Below are 15868 nucleotides of genomic sequence, written 5' to 3' on the forward strand. Positions count from 1 at the left end.
AATGAAAACAAAGGCTACCCTGCTCAAACTGCAGAACCTAGTGCCCATTCACTGGAGAATGTGCCCCCTCCACACTCAGAAGCGCTTACTTTTGAGTAAATATTCAAAGATTGTATTTAAGTCCACATTGCAATCACTGGGACTCACTCTGAATAAGCATGATTCGTTGATATGTGTAGTAAGGACGTCTGTGCCTATACAAAATAACAATTATACAAAATAATAATTGTACAAAACAGTAATTGTACAATTATGAACATTTAGTTTTTGCTAAAGGGAAAAGCAAGCTCGACTCTGATGAATCACACATGCTGTTCCTGTCAGTTGCACCGCGGTATTTGCTTAGGCAGGATCATAAACGCTCTTACTCAGAAGTAAGCCTCAATGATCTTCTTATAACAGGTCTTGCTCTTTCGTTTTTAGTGCATTTAGGGTCTGTCCCAACGAGGTGGCAAATTCTGAAACGGCGGTGAGGCAGTTTTTCTGCAGGCTGCATTAATTAAACTGCAGTTCAGTGAAAAGCATTCGAGAGTAGAGTACTGTATTTGCATCTGTACTGAAGCGGAGGATTTAAGTTCTAAAAAACTACATTTCCCGAAAGAGCTTTCGGTCTCGCGAGAGAAGCTCTTCCCCCGCCCGCGGGAAACCTCGGTCAAAGTTTGCGCAGGCGCTTCTGCTTTCTCTTTCCTTGCTACCGGCTTCAGAGGTGCAGTGATGGTGAGTAGCGCGGACTCTTTCCGTAGGATCCCTTGTAATCCTCTACGGCTGCCGCTCCTAAGCAGAAGTGAGCTTGTGATATGTGTCCCGGGGGCGCTTGTGCACAGCCAGGAACATTTATTTATTGGTTGGCTCCTTTCTGTCTTAGCTTTTTTGTGATTTTAACTGCCTCCACCCCACCCCACCCCGACTCTACACGGGCTGTTGGTGCGTAGCAGGCCAGTAAAGCGAGAAATACGAGTGTATTGATGAGTTGCACAGGCTTAAACGTTTTGAATCGCATCCTTTATTTTCTTGCAGGAGAAGAACACGAGAGGAGGGCGAGTATGGAGCCACTGCGTCCTGTACTTTACGAGCCTCTGGTTCCAATTGGAGCAAGTTGGTTGATTTAAGGGGTGTGTATTTTGGGGTGCATATTGTACTGGTTGCAGAAAGTTAAGGGGAAAGAGCAGGGAATTGCAAAAAGTAACCATGGATTTCTTTGCATCCCTGCTTGAAATATACATAAGTTCTTTTTGTATAAATAAGGTTTGTTGAGCATTATTTTAAGTACAGTACCAAGAAGTTACAGATCCTATAAGTTCCTCTTCACTCCCTGCCCTCATGTATTTTGTGTGAAGGGTGTGGAGCCCATCCTGGCCCCAATTTCATGTGGTTGGCAAGGAGAGTAGAAAAGAGGATGCAAAGAGAGAAGAGGATGGTCATCTCTTGGCTGCAGCTTGCTTGTTTTGGATTGCCAGTATGTGGTCCCCAAAGGGGCGCGGGTGGCACTGTGGGTTAAACCACAGAGCCTAAGGACTTGCCGATCAGAAGGTTGTCGGTTTGAATCCCCTCAACGGGGTGAGCTCCCATTGCTCGGTCCCTGCTCCTGCCAACCTAGCAGTTCGAAAGCGCGCCAGTGCAAGTAAATAAATAGGTGCCACTCTGGCAAGAAGGTAAACGGCGTTTCCGTGTGCTGCTCTGGTTCGCCATGCCGGCCACATGACCCGGAAGCTGTCTTCGGACAAACGCTGGCTCCCTTGGCCAATAAAGCGAGATGAGTGCTGCAACCCCAGAGTCGGTCACGACTGGACCTAATGGTCAGGGGTCCCTTTACCTTTATGTGGTCCCCAACAAATTATTGTAAGATTTATTTGCAAGATTAATATTCTGCCCTCCCTTCTAAAGGAGCTCAGGGGAGAAAGCAACAAGTAAGTGATAAAACTTGTTCAAAACAGATGCAGCTAGTAGCTGCTGAAAAAACCACAGAGAGGGCAGCTGTCTAATATTCAAGTGAAGGGAATTTCAAAGAGAAGGTGCCACCACACTAAATGTCCATGTCAGCAGATCTCCTGATAAGATGGGATCTGCAGGAGGCCCTCGCCTGCAGAGAGCAGTGATCCATTGGGTATAGAAGGGGAGACAATCTGGTCTGATACAGAGTAGGCACACTGAAATTAATGGAGCCAACTTAGTCATGTGTTTTATTTTCTGTGGGTTTACTCTGTATCTGGCCAGCACTGGATACCTACCACCCCTTGAAGTTAAGGGGGGGAAATGCCCACCCCAGGTAGGTTGTGTGCATTGTCCGCTAGATGTCGCCACTAGGAAGAGAAATGAAGTTGCTTTCACCATGTGCATTTTGCCAGAGTTGTCTAGAGCTGAGCTTGTGATGATATAAAGTTATCCCTGTCTGAAAAGGAAATCTTTCTCATTGTGGAGTTGTGGATTCTGAAGCTCAGCTCTAGGGAAACCTGAAAGCCGCAGAATAGCTGAATTGTACAGCTGTCCCTAACTTTGCATTTCTCCTGTTCTCAGGCTGCATGTGACTTTTCAAGCAAACCAGTCAAGAAGACACAAAGTTTCTTTGTGTTGAGATGTAAACACCTGAGACCACGTCCCTTGAAAAGAAATGAAGCCTGTGTTAGCCACCGTGTGGTTATCTGATTCATATGCACAATGGTAAGCGTGTGCCTGCAGTCTTGTTGGTTGCTTGATTCGTTTCTTTATGGTTGCAGGTATAAAATCCCATGAGCCTGACTGGTCCGATATGAGACTTTGTCTGAGTTCTGTCTACTCCTGCATGTGACTTCCTCAGAAGAGTGTGTACACAGTTGCTATTGTGGAATCCAAATTAGTACTTTTGCACACAGAAGGTCCCAAGTTCAAGCCACTTAAAAGGACCTTGTTTAATAAATAATGAAATAATAAAGTCTTGCAATGTGCTAAAATGAGGAAGGCTACTAGAATGCGCAGATTCCTATAGGGTTATAGTGAATTTCCTAATGGCAATTGGAATGAATTAATCAGATGTGATTAGTTGTTTACACACTTTTTTATTATTTTGGCATGGGTGGGTGACCATCTTTAAATGTCAAAAGATTGCCCTTCCAAATGGTCACTGGCATAGGATGTATCTTGTTAAATCTCCTTCTACCCTTGGTTGCATAAAATACCAAGTGCATTGTCAAGTGTTTGTAGGGATGAGTGGGAGACTTTGACTTACCTATCACCATTTTGCAACTCTCTTGATTGCAGGTGAGGGTAGAAATGACTGGAGGTGATTGGGCAGCATACAGCCTTTGCCCAATGCCTTGCTGTGGCCATTTAGAAGGGCAGTAGTTTTCTGCTTGATCATTTTGGCCCCTGAAAATCCCCACATAGGCAACACATCCCTCTTGACTTGATGCATTCCTGTAGTCATTCAAAAATTCAGTATGTTCCTATGGCCAGTAGCGTTCATTCAGAAATTCAGCACGTCTCTAAAATCTACCCAACGCCAGTCGGAGTAAAAAATGCTGGGCTAGATGTACTGATGATCTGATTCAATATAAGATAGCTTCATGTTGAAATAGTTGTCCTTCATCTCCATGACATTGGTTGTGCAAAGTTGGGATTCCAACAAGCACCCCTAGGACATGTAAAATACTTTCTGGGCTGGATGTTTCTTGCAGAGTGTTAAGTATGCGTGCACACACAAAAATGTAAGGGATTTTTTTCCCCTGTAAAAGAAGGTGTGCTTTGTCTGCTAGACCACATTGTTTGAATGCTCTGAAGCAAGTAAAGATGAATTCCGCTAATATAGTGGAAATTTGATGCTGCTCTTAATGTGCAGATGAACACAATGGCAACAGTTTGGCATGCTGCAGCTAGCAGATTATCATCTAGGGCCATTCCTTGGGAAGAGTGAGGGTCAAACTAAACGTGACTTAGAGCACTTTTTTAAATTCAGGGGTGGGTGGTTTTTTTTTTGCAACAGCCTACTAATTTTTGTTGACAAAGCAGCCAGGGGCTGCAGAGGAATGCAGATGAGGATTGGGAAAGAGGTTTAACTTTTTCCACCATGCACTGTTTTCCCAACTTTAAATGTTTTTAAAATTGTGACATAATAGCTTTGTGTATAGGGTGGGTTTTTTTGGGGGGGGGAGTTGGTGGGGGAATTTTCACTTGGAAAATGACATTGGAGGAAAGCATTAACCATCCATGGCCCTGCAATTGTTTTTGTAAACAAAGATGTTGACAGTTGCAAGCGCATGGTGCAAAAATGTGCTTAAAGTCACGTCTACCTTCATCTGGAGCTGGACAGACGTGTCAGTGATGAATCCAGTTGGGGAAAGCAGATGGTGGATTAACTGTCAAAGTACTACTGCTCAAATATGTTTTGGAAGACAAGCTTTAGGCCTGATTCAGACACAGCAGTAATCTACGACTTGCTGCTATCCCATGTGAAGATGAGCTGTGGGTTTGCACACTTCCCCTCGCATCCCCATTCTTTTGTGGCACACCTTCCCAACTTTGAACATAATGGGAACTGTGGTTAGTTTAAAAGTAGATGCATCTGATCTCCTTTCAGCAGCAAAAGGAAGAGGGAGGGAGAAGTGTGCAAGCCGAAGACTTGCCATGGCTTGTTTGCATCACTACATTCCCTTGCAATATGTTTGCTGTAGAACTGGAAGTAGGCTGGTTGGTTGAGTAGATTGAAATAAGAAATATATGATACTTTGGTGGTATTTGAAGTTCTTAAAGTGCCCATTAGAATCCTGTTATGTGAACCTTAGTAAGCCAGAAATCCCAGTTATCTGAAATTGTGTGTACAACACCACCCCAACGTATGTTGAGCAGAATAACTTTGTGCCACAAACTGGAATGTCTGGTTTTCTAAATGTCTTGTTTATCCCAGGACTGAAATGAAGCTGCTGAATTCACTAGAATTAAATTTGGGTCTTGATTTAATTCCGCATTGTCCTCATTTTGCCCAGAATATATGAACTCTCAAAGACAAGATCATATTTTTTATCTAGTAACAAGCTGAAGCTCTTTCTCTCCAAACTGGGCTCTTGTTCCTTTTGAATAATAAATTGTCATGGGGATTGTGATTCAGTTGTTATTCAAGAAAATTGTCTGAAAGCGGTGTGCAAGTTTTAAAAGCAAAATGAAGAAATAAAATTGATATGTTTGGCTCCACAGGATGCAGACCATTTGCCTCTGGACTCAGAAGTCAGTTTGGAAACAGCTGCTCAGGGCAAGGAGCTCAGGGTAATGCTTATTCATTTGTTTGGCTTCTGACAAATTTGCTAATCCCTTCATGTCACTGGAATGTGAGTTGCCAAGGACCAGACTCCCTCATTTCAGTGAAGCCTGAGAAGTTATGGCTGGATGGGGTTTAGGTTTTGGCCTCTAAATCAAGTGTAACTGCTTATTTGTGACATTTTAAGCAATGCAAGTGGTTGGAAATAATACTTGGGTCTTGCTTGTCGAATTCCACCATTCTGTCCACAACATCACATGACTGAGAAATCCTGGGGAGGACTTGCTTGTTTGATAGAAATGGCAAGGGCTTAAAGGCTACCCTGATTTAATGCCTCAACATTAAGCCAGCAGCCTCCATATTTTAAACACTGTTCCATAATAATGTGACCCAAGCAAAGAATGGGGGAGGTGGACTTGAGGGTGTTGGCCTGGTGTATAATTGGTTGTGTGAGGCAGCCACATAAATTGAGGATCCTCCATGCTACCAGGCAAGGGAAAAACTCCCAGAGCGTCTGGAAAGTATCTCTTTGAAACACAACAATCAAATCCTCTTCAAGGGGGCAAAATCCATCCATCAGCCAACACCAAAGAAACGTTTCCACTTTAAGATCCTTTTTAATTCTTTGGAGAATATGGAAAAATCCTGAACTCTTAAATGGAGGCAGAAGATGCAATTTCATGATCTCAACAGGCGGTTGCTGAGAAACCAAGTGAAAAGTCATCACACCCTAAACTTTGCATATTTCAGAGCTGGTGCAGTGTAATAGGCAAGGTGCCAAACTAGATCTGGGGAGAACGAGGTTCAGGTCCTCAACTTAGCCACGAAACTGCCTGGGTTACCTTGGGCTGGTCTCTTTCCCCCCTCACAGGGTTGTTATGAGAAAAAGGTCATGTATGTAGCCTTGGAGGAAAGATTGAATATATTTTAGCCACCACAGGAAAGCAGTTGAAGAAGTTAACAGCTTTTATGGATCAGTCCTAATGTTGGCTTTTTCATCTGTCACACTCCTCCTAAAAGCCTGTGATGTGATGTTATCCCTGTCTGAAAACTCAGCTATGAGGGAAAACAAATATGCACTGAGGCTTGCCCACTTTGCCATCTCACAGTTGTCTTCAGTAGGAGTGATTTCTTTTGAGATAGGTGTGACCGCTGTATCCTTCCTGCAGCATCGTGATTCAAAATTTAGCCGTTGGACTACATTTTCCAGTAGTTTCTTTCTCTGGCATTGATTTGAGATGGAAGGGTTTCTGAAAGTGGGCCTTTCGCAACGCCAATTCCCTTCTGGAGGCTATTACAGTAGCCACAGGGAACTCCAAAGATGCCAGTCGAAGGGAGAACAATCTTTCGTCTAGTTTTAAAGTTTCTTGAATCTGTTAGAGATTCATATATCTGAAGCTGGTATCAGAGGCAAAGAGCTAATGTATGCTTGGCTGGCAACAGGATCGACAAAATTGAATGTTCCTTGTGCCATTATTTTGACATAGATGGAGGAGCCTGCCTGGCCTCCTTGCAGCACTAAAATCATTGGAGCAAAAGAAAATGTCATTTTTCTACTGCCGCTTTTATTGTGTTGTTGACTGGAAGGAGAGGCCTTGACTCAGCAGCACGAGAAATGCCTTGTGTTTGAGAACTCTGGAGAGTTGTTGCCAGTCAAAGCACACAACCCTGGGCTTGATATAAGACAGCTTCATATTCAATACTTTTATCCTGAAAACAAAGTTGATCGGCTTTACAGCGTCGTATCTTCAGGGTCACAGAGGCCTTTTCTGCATCTGCTTGTCTGCCATAAAACCCTTGAGTATTGTGGGGGGTTCTGGAGCATAAACTCTTCACGTGGGGTGCTGCTCTAACTGTTGGGCCTCTGTGCCACCCTGAACAAACCACATGCACAAGCACCCTTGAACACCCAACGTTCCCCTGTGGCTGCACAGGCCGGTAATGATGATGAGCAAATTGTTTTCCTGCGTAGGCGTTCCACCATCACTGATCCTCTCCCTGTGAACCTTCTGGTAAGCTGTCATGGTGCCACAGGGTGTCCTGAACATAGTTTGCATCGTCTATGGCTGGGGGAGGGTGGTAAGGGTGGCATTGGTGGGTGGGCACAACACTTAAGTACGCCACGCTCTTTCCACAGTTATGCATATAGCAAGCGGTTGTTGCTTTCTCATTGGAGAAGAGGCCTTGTTGATCACCTAATTCCCTCTGGTCTTTTACAGGTACAGCTAAGAGGCGAAAAAATGGTGGGGAGAACATAGACCAGTTTTTCCATCATGCAATGATGTCTTTTCCTGCAAGAGGTTGAAGCTTCCTTGGAATCATACAAGCCCTTCAGCCATAATATTATAGGACAGAAGTAGAGGGATCTCTTGTTTTGCCTTGGAACTTTGCCTGCAAGTTGCCTCTCCATTAACTGCAAATGCCCTGGTAAGCAGTGTGTCCCTGCTTTTTTTTGCTTTTCAAAAAAATTCCCTCTTGAGATATGTTTGTGGTTGTTTCTTTTCTCTCTCCCACCGCGCCCCCCCCCCCAGCTTATGTGAAAAAGGAACAGTGACCATTTGCCTGGGGAATAACAAAAGCCCACCAGCCCAGGATACAAAGCAGAACAGCCAAGCTTTCTGTTAGGACTCTCACCCAGCAAGTAGGCGGGCGAGTAGAAGACTGTATGCACATCTTTGCAGAGGGAAGAGCGACAGTTTTGTTAAAGCAAATGCCATGCCTGATGCAAACGCCTTGCAATGATGCCCTGAACATAATCGCTCTTGTTGTGCCATGTGTAGGTGTCTTAAATGTCACATTATTGGCATAGTCTCAGGGCTGTTTATACTAGAGGGTGTAATCGGTTGAGGGATATAAAGCCTAAAACTGTTAACTCTTTATAGACCGCATGCACCACACAAGTGGAGACAGCCTTTTGTAAGGGTAAGAAGTGCTGGTGTCAAGTTAGTAAAGGAGTTTTGGATCTCTCTTTACAGCATCAAAGCAATAGCATGTCACACACATGTTGGCACAGAGAGGGTGACAAAACATCTGTCAGAGTGACAGATGAATGTCTATGGTCAACATGGATGCTGAAGCATTTCTATATGACAGGTATGTCCAAAGTCCGTCTCGGGAGCCTAATCCGGCCCCTGTTTCAGTTTATTTCCTAGGGTAATATCCTTAAAAAACAACAACTCAACAACTTAAATCCTAAAAGAAGCTCAACAACTTTGGGGTAAAATAATAATAAAAAGCTCAACAACTTCAGTCCAAAAAAAAGGTCAGCCCCCACGGCCCTTCATTTCATCAAATCTGGCCCTCTTTGAAAAAGTTTGGACACCACTGCTATATGACATAAACTTAGTTTGAGGGAAATAACAAGCAAATAGTTTGAGGGTGAAACAGGTTTTTTTAATTAAAAAAAAGCAACACATTCCTTGAGGCCATTTAGCTCTGCTTTTGCTGTTAATGTTTAGTGGTCTTTTTATGGTTTTACTGCCTACGCTGAGAAACTTCTGGGTTTTGGTGTTCTTTCACATTGAGCACAAAAAACCTGAAGGGCAAGGTAAAAATGAAGAACCTTTATTTTGCTTCAGGTGCAGCTGGAAGAGAAGAATGCATTTCAAGGACGGAGGAGTTCTTTTTTTATTATGGGTAAGTAAGCTGGACTATTTCTGTTTTCATGACTGAAAATAACTGGTTGAAGGACTCCATTTCATAGCTAAGATTTTTTGCAGCTCTTGGTCCTTGGCTGTGTCGCCTATTCAGATTTCAATGCTAGACTTTTATGTGGGTCTCTGAAAATACCATTAGCTTTCTTTGCAGCAGTCCTTGATCTCTGGCAGGTCCCCTGTCCCCCTACCTGGGGGGCCTTTCTGGTTTCCTTTTTGGCCTGAAATCATGTAGTGTTTGATCAACTGCTGCTAGTAACACACTGTACTCAAGTAGCTTGTAGAAATTAAACGGCCTGTTGTGTTAAGCAGTTTTCAGTGGGGATGCTTTGCTTTGGCCCACCACTCCAATTTTACTGGGAGCAAAGCACTTGCTTGCATCTCCAGCCCTTGCATGAGCAGCCCATAAGGATGGTGCTGGCTGCTCCACCTGTTTTCTCTTTCCCCCAAATGAAGAGGTGGAACAGTGTGGCTGCAGCAATATAAACATCTGCAGTAGCAGCAGAGGTTGGACTGGGGTACGAACATAAGAAGCAACCTTGCTGGGTCAGAACTGAGAGCCCATCTAGTCTACCAGCAGCCAGTGAGATGCTTCAGGAGGCTCATGCCAGATGTGGGTCGCATTCCTCTGACCTCTACAAGATATTGCTTTGCTGGCTGTTCACGTTTGAATTAGTTTTCTTGGCAAACAACTGCTGCTAGTCCTAGCCTCCTTGAACGTGTCTAAATCAAACTATCGTAAGTCAGTCTGCATTGAGAGAGAGAGTAGTAGAGTGGTACCTCGGGTTAAGAACTTAATTCGTTCTGGAGGTACGTTCTTAACTGAAACTGTTCTTGACCTGAGGTGCCACTTTAGCTAATGGGGCCTCCTGCCGCCGTGCGATTTCTGTTCTCATCCTGAAGCAAAGCTCTTAACCCGAGGTACTATTTCTGGGTTAGCGGAGTCTGTAACCTGAAGCGTCTGTAACCCGAGGTACCACTGTACACCACGTGTTGAAGAAGGCTGCCTTTTCGTTAGCCCTGAACATAATACCAAAGGGCTTCATTGGCTGTACATGAAGGAAGGAACCCAGCCATAGAGATAGGGGGTGAATCCTTTCTGCCCTGCTGCCCATGGGCCTCTATGCAAGCTGCTGGAGCTCATGAGATCAAGTAGTTCCAACACAGCTATTCTGGCCTCGTTCTCTTTTGCCAGCCTTATTCTTTCAGAGCCATCATTTTTTGATTTGTCTCCTCTGCCATCGTTTTATACCTTTTACAGGTGCTGGCTTTTAAGCAGAAGGGCCTGGAAGTGCCGAGCCACCCAGAAGGGGTTTCCCTGCGTTGAGCAAGAAAGCAAACTTGATCAGCAGTGGTGGAAAAGTGCAGTCTGTCTTGGTAGTGAACCAGGCCTTAAAGGAGGAAGCCATGGATTCTAAAGTAGTGTATCCAGTGTAGCTGAGCAGTTAGAAGCTTGGACTTGTCCATGAAGCTCACCGGGGGACCTTGGGCCAGTCACTGCCTCTCAAGTTAACCTACCTCACAGGGATGTTGTGAGGATAAAACGGAGGAGGGATAACCGTGCACTTTTTCCACATCCTTGGAAAAAGAGAAGTAAAATAAGAACAATAATAAAAACTTTTCCCCAACAAAAAAACAGTTATCCTCGTGTTGTGTGATGCTAGTGGGAAAGGTAGTGTTTGTTTTTTGGCCCTAAAGTTCTTTCACCTCTAAAGCAAGCTTTGCATGTTTACTCAAAAGTAAGTCCTACTAGTCTCAATAGAGCTCGCTTCCAGGTATGCATGCATAGGAATTCAACTTTAATAATTAACACTGATAGCAAGGTAGTCATCAGAACTGGTACGTGGCAAGTGGTCTTCAGGCTTCCTCGCCAGAGGGAATCCACATCAAAACCTGTGCATTGCAGAGGGCTCTGGGGCACTTCTCCACTGTGTCCACTGTTCGGGTCAGGCCCTTAGCCAAAATGTTCCCCAGAAAATACCCCACACTCCCCTGTGGCTGCACAATGCCGGGGAAGATGGATAACGGCAGACAAGTGAGCTTAAGGGAACTTTATCCACTTAATTACAGTAATGAATAGAAGAACATTGATAGCCTCTCCTAGGAACACAGAAGATCACTGTTTTGAACCCGAAATCACTCACAGATTTGGGCACAAGGAGCGGTCAGAAAAGTGATACTCCCTGTTACATGTGAACAAAATTTGTTTGCCGGACTCAAGCCACCCATTTGCCCCTGCTTTTGATAGCAGGAGATGTTGCGGAACAGTTAACACTTCCTAGAGTTTATACTTTCATTTTACAGTCTTCATCTGCTGCTGGTGGTTTAACATTCATACAGTGCCAACAGTTTGTCAAGAATGCTATATCTGGTTGCTTTATCAAAGAAGGAAGTTCAGGCTGTCAACTCTTTCTGGATCAGTTCCTTCCAGTTTGAAGTAGGCAAGAACCACTGATGAGAGATGGAACAAATGTTTGGTCTTGCGCCTTGCCAGAAGGCAAGGCTTGTTTCCCACTACTCTAGGGTGGTAAGGCCAAACTAGACCCCTTTCCTCCTAAGACAGCCTAAAGTAGAGCTATTTTTCTGGAATAATAGAATTAGGGAGTTGGAAGGGACCACAAGGGTCTTCTAGTCAAACCCCCTGCAATTCAGGAATCGTGCCCAATGCTATAGGGATTTCTAATTGCAGGGGAGCAGGAAGTAGGATATTAGATAACAAAGTTGTTTTGTGAGGGGAAAGAGGGTGTCTCCTAACAATTCTGAGCACCCTTCACAAGGGGAAGCCATGACTGTTGGAAGTTACATGGTGCTTGCTTTAAATGTATACAGTGGTGCCTCGCAAGACAAAATTACCGTATTTTTTGCACCATAACACTCACTTTTTTCCTCCTAAAAAGTAAGGGGAAATGTCTGCGTGTTATGGAGGGAATGCCTACGGGTGGCATGCCTACGGATTTTCCTCCTCTAAAAACTGCGTGCGTGTTATGGTCGGGTGCGTGTTATAGAGCGAAAAATACGGTAATCCGTTCCGCGAGTGTCTTCGTCTAGCGGTTTTTTCGTCTTGCGAAGCAACCCAAGACATTTTCGTCTTGCGAAGCAAGCCCATAGGCAAATTCGTCCTGCGAAGCAACTCAAAAACGGAAAACCCTTTCGTCTAGCGGGTTTTCCGTCTTGTGAGGCATTCGTCTTGCGGGGCACCACTGTACTGCAGATTGGGGAAGTAGGCATTCTTTACAAAACAGGAATTTTTTTAAAGGGTTTCCCAGGATGTGGTACAAAGCATATCTGAACATCTACTGCTCAAAGTTGTCAGTATTGCTCCATACATTTTTTTGGTGGTTTACTGTCTTTCATAAAACTCCATAAAGGCAGTGCCAGTCTGCTTCCTAGATTCAAACGGAGCTGCCCCACCAAAGCCCTCTAGGGCTACACTGCTCGTGTGGTCCAGTGTCCTAGTGGTCAGAAGTTTGACAGGAGGTTGCAGCCTTCTTTCCTCCTAAATAACTTTAATAAAACTGTTTAATGCACAAGAGTCAACATAGCCGTATTGGAAGACACAAGATCTACCCACTTTGGAAGAATGGCAGATGAAAGTGATGGACTATATGACACTGGCGGAGATGACTGGCAGAATCCGTGATCAGCGGAAGGAGACGACGGAAGAAGATTGGAAGAAATTTAAAATTTACTTGAAGGACTATTATAAACTTGATGAAGGTTAAAATGTCAAGGCTTTGAGAATGAAAGGGTTACAGCGAGATAATATTAGATTGAGGGAAATACCAGTAAGACATATCCTTGACAGAACTGTTAGAAGTTGCTGAAAAACTTTGGACATTGAGATGCAGAAAGGGGAGGTATGGGGGAGTCTGAGAAACGAAGTTCATGAAAATTTGTCTAAGAAACTATACATGTTTGTATGTCTTTTTATATGTTGGTATTGTTTTAAAAAAAATTCTGTAAAACTAATAAAAATATATTAAAAAAAAGAGTCAACATAGCCAGTTTTGCACAGTTTACCACATTTGTAGCCTAAAGAAGTGTAACCCGTACCATCTATGTGATAAATCAGAGGTGCATTTGAAGAGGTGCTCAGGGTGCGAGCCTGAATGCATCCCCATTTATTTCTCAAACATGCATGGATTCTGTTAATGGGCAACAGGAGGACACTATACAACTGACATGGGTTCCTTCCAGATAGGTATTTAATATTGCAGCAAGGTCATTCAGATATTGCAAATAATTCTGCAGTACATTGTTGGCAACAGTTTGCCATTTTGGTGCTGGCAGTGCTAGGTGGATGCTGTAGAAGTGCATGTGCTAGCAGTACCTGTTCTTCAATAAGCATCCATCTGGAAGCACGCTGTGTAGCCTCCCAACTGGGAGGTATCTTGCAGATAGGGTGCAGCGTGTCCCTGAAATACACATGGGAGCATGGGAAGCTGCCCTTTGCTGAGTCAGACCATTGGTCTATCTAGCTCCATATTGTGGTTCTCGGATGAAGGCATCTCAAGTCCTTTCTGGAGATAGAAGGGGTTAAACCCTGGACCTTCTGCCTGCAAGGCGCTGCCACTGAGCCCCAGCCCAGCCTGTCATAAGCATTGTGTATCTTGCTGGTTTGTTGCTGGCAGAGCCTGCTTTTATTTGACTAAAACGCAATGGTCAAACACACCTGTCAAGAAATTATTTGGATTTCAACATGGAACAAGAAAAACCTAAATCGGGATGGTGTGTTTTGCCATGAAGCATAACCAGCATCATGCTTTGCTGCTGTTCCTTGATTGTAAAGAGGGAGGGTAGTTGGCAATAGAACTTTGGCTTCAGCCGTGTGCTAGTCATGGAGTTTCCCTTCCTCGCATGAGAGATAAATGTTAGTCACGTAACCATAAAGGCTACTTGTTTCCTCCAATCTAGAACTGCTTTCCTCTGATGGACCAGTTTCTACATTTAAAAAGACCTGATTTTGGAAACCACAGAAGATTCAGTAAACATGCCTATGATCAGTCAACTGCTTCCAAGTGCTGTGATCCTGTGTGTACACTTCTTGGGAGTAAGCGCTGTTGAACGCAGAGGGACTTGCTCTGGAATCAGGGTGTACAGGGCTGCACTGATCGTTGGGACGCAGTCAGGTTTCCTACAGTATGAAGGAAACATTCAGAGACTCCTTAGCACTGCCAAAGGATCAGTTTGGGACTTAACGGCCCATTACAAAATCTCGACAAAACCTGTCCCCCAAAAATCAGTTCTCTGATGGAAAAAAGTTCTGGCTTCCTATTGTGGCGGAATTGGACCACACTCTTCAGCATCCAGGGACGCGGGTGGCGCTGTGGGCTAAAGCCTCAGCGCCTAGGGCTTGCCGATCGCATGGTTGGCGGTTCGAATCCCCGCGGCGGGTTGCGCTCCCGCTGCTCGGTCCCAGCGCCTGCCAACCTAGCAGTTCGAAAGCACCCCCGGGGGCAAGTAGATAAATAGGTACCGCTTACCAGCGGGAAGGTAAACGGCGTTCCGTGTGCTGCGCTGGCTCGCCAGATGCAGCTTGTCACGCTGGCCACGTGACCCGGAAGTGTCTCCGGACAGCGCTGGCCCCCGGCCAATAGATGTGAGATGGGCGCACAAACCCCAGAGTCTGTCAAGACTGGCCCGTTCGGGCAGGGGTACCTTTACCTTTACCTTTACCTTCAGCATCCATTTGAAGAGTTGCTTTGCTGTGGCGGCAGTTTGATGGGGGGGGTCCCACCTGCATTTTGTAAGGTAACACTTAAATTTGGTACAGGTATATTTGTTGACTTCAGCTGACCAAAACTGCCCTGTGGGATTCGCTTGCATTTCCAGCTTTGGCTGAAAGCCTGGATTTGTGTCTTGCCTGGGTGACCTCTCCTGTCACCTGTGTACAAAGTCTGCACAGGTAGGGGTTTTTCCTCTTCCTTAATGGTTACTTTTGACATTTCCCCTCAGGTATTTCTTCCTTCTCAACCTTCCATTTCATCTGTGTTAATACATGCCCACTCTCAACTTTCACCTTAAGAGTTGCATTGCGTGTTCTATTTTGTTTGGTGTACACAAAACATGCTGCAAAAGCATACTTAAAAGCAGCACGTGAATGCCTCTGGAAAGGGTGCTGCAGAGCTGGCTGTGGCTCCGTGTATACTTTTTCAATGGCAAGTGTGGGCTTGCTATCGCATCCTGTGCAAGAGGCCCTTCAACTCTCCAAGCAGATTTTTGGGTCTTGCCAACTGGGCTAGTTCCAATGTAAACTGTTGAAGTATTACTTTATATTAGGACTACAGCCCTATTAAAGAAATCTTAGGTGGTTGAAGGTAGGAAACTGAATGTATAAGTTAACTACTTAGAAGTCCTATTGAATTTAACAGGGCTTACTCCCAGATATGGCACTGTGGTTTAGAGGCTTGCCGATCAGAAGGTCGGCGTTTCAAATCCCCGTGAGCTCCCGTTGCTTGGTCCCTGCTCCTTCCAACCTAGCAGTTCGAAAGCATGTCAGAGTGCAAATAGATAAATAGGTACCACTCCGGCAGGAAGGTAAACGGCGTTTCCATGCGCTGCTCTGGTTCGCCAGAAGCAGCTTAGTCATGCTGGCCACATGACCCAAAAGCTGTACGCCGGTTCCTTTGGCTAGTAAAGTGAGATGAGCGCTGCAATTCCAGTGTTGTCCGCAACTGGACCTAACAGTCAGGGGTCCCTTTACCTCTTTACTCCAAGATAAGTGGGGTTAATCAGATTTGCAGACTACTAAAGCAATAGTTCTGAAGATTTGTTTTGTTTTGGGAACATTGGTAACTTACTACCTTTTTAAAAAAAACACACACACACACCATTGCCTTAGTTAACCAGAGGCACCGATTTCATTTATTAATTTAAGTTATGCCAGAAAACAACTATCTGAGGCCCTAAAAAATAGACAGGTTCTTACACAACCAACTGTTCAGGATCTGCTAGCAGACAGCGATGATCAAATTACTCTAATAGCGGCTGA

General features: G+C 44.6%; 3 long non-coding RNA genes across 4 annotated transcripts; 1 reads left to right on the forward strand and 2 right to left on the reverse strand.

The window, feature by feature from the left end:
- The first annotated feature begins 668 nt into the window (after positions 1-668).
- On the forward strand, positions 669-10513 carry LOC309526137. Of its 2 annotated transcripts, none has more exons than XR_014216685.1 (6): positions 669-717; positions 2515-2658; positions 5164-5232; positions 7444-7651; positions 8803-8860; positions 10139-10513. It is a non-coding gene; the product is annotated as an uncharacterized lncRNA (long non-coding RNA). The 2 variants fall into 2 exon arrangements; XR_014216686.1 differs by having other exon boundaries at positions 671-717; positions 5164-5218.
- Positions 5239-7426, reverse strand: LOC309526138. The gene is made up of 3 exons (XR_014216687.1): positions 6928-7426; positions 5763-6843; positions 5239-5594 (listed from the first exon to the last, which is right to left on the reverse strand). It is a non-coding gene; the product is annotated as an uncharacterized lncRNA (long non-coding RNA).
- Positions 10514-13790: 3277 nt separating the features above from the next.
- On the reverse strand, positions 13791-14958 carry LOC309526296. The gene is made up of 2 exons (XR_014216711.1): positions 14554-14958; positions 13791-14174 (listed from the first exon to the last, which is right to left on the reverse strand). It is a non-coding gene; the product is annotated as an uncharacterized lncRNA (long non-coding RNA).
- Between the last annotated feature and the right edge of the window lie 910 nt (positions 14959-15868).

This window comes from Podarcis vaucheri, assembly GCF_965113315.1.
Source record: "Podarcis vaucheri genome assembly, chromosome: 2".
Lineage (NCBI taxonomy): Eukaryota > Metazoa > Chordata > Lepidosauria > Squamata > Lacertidae > Podarcis > Podarcis vaucheri.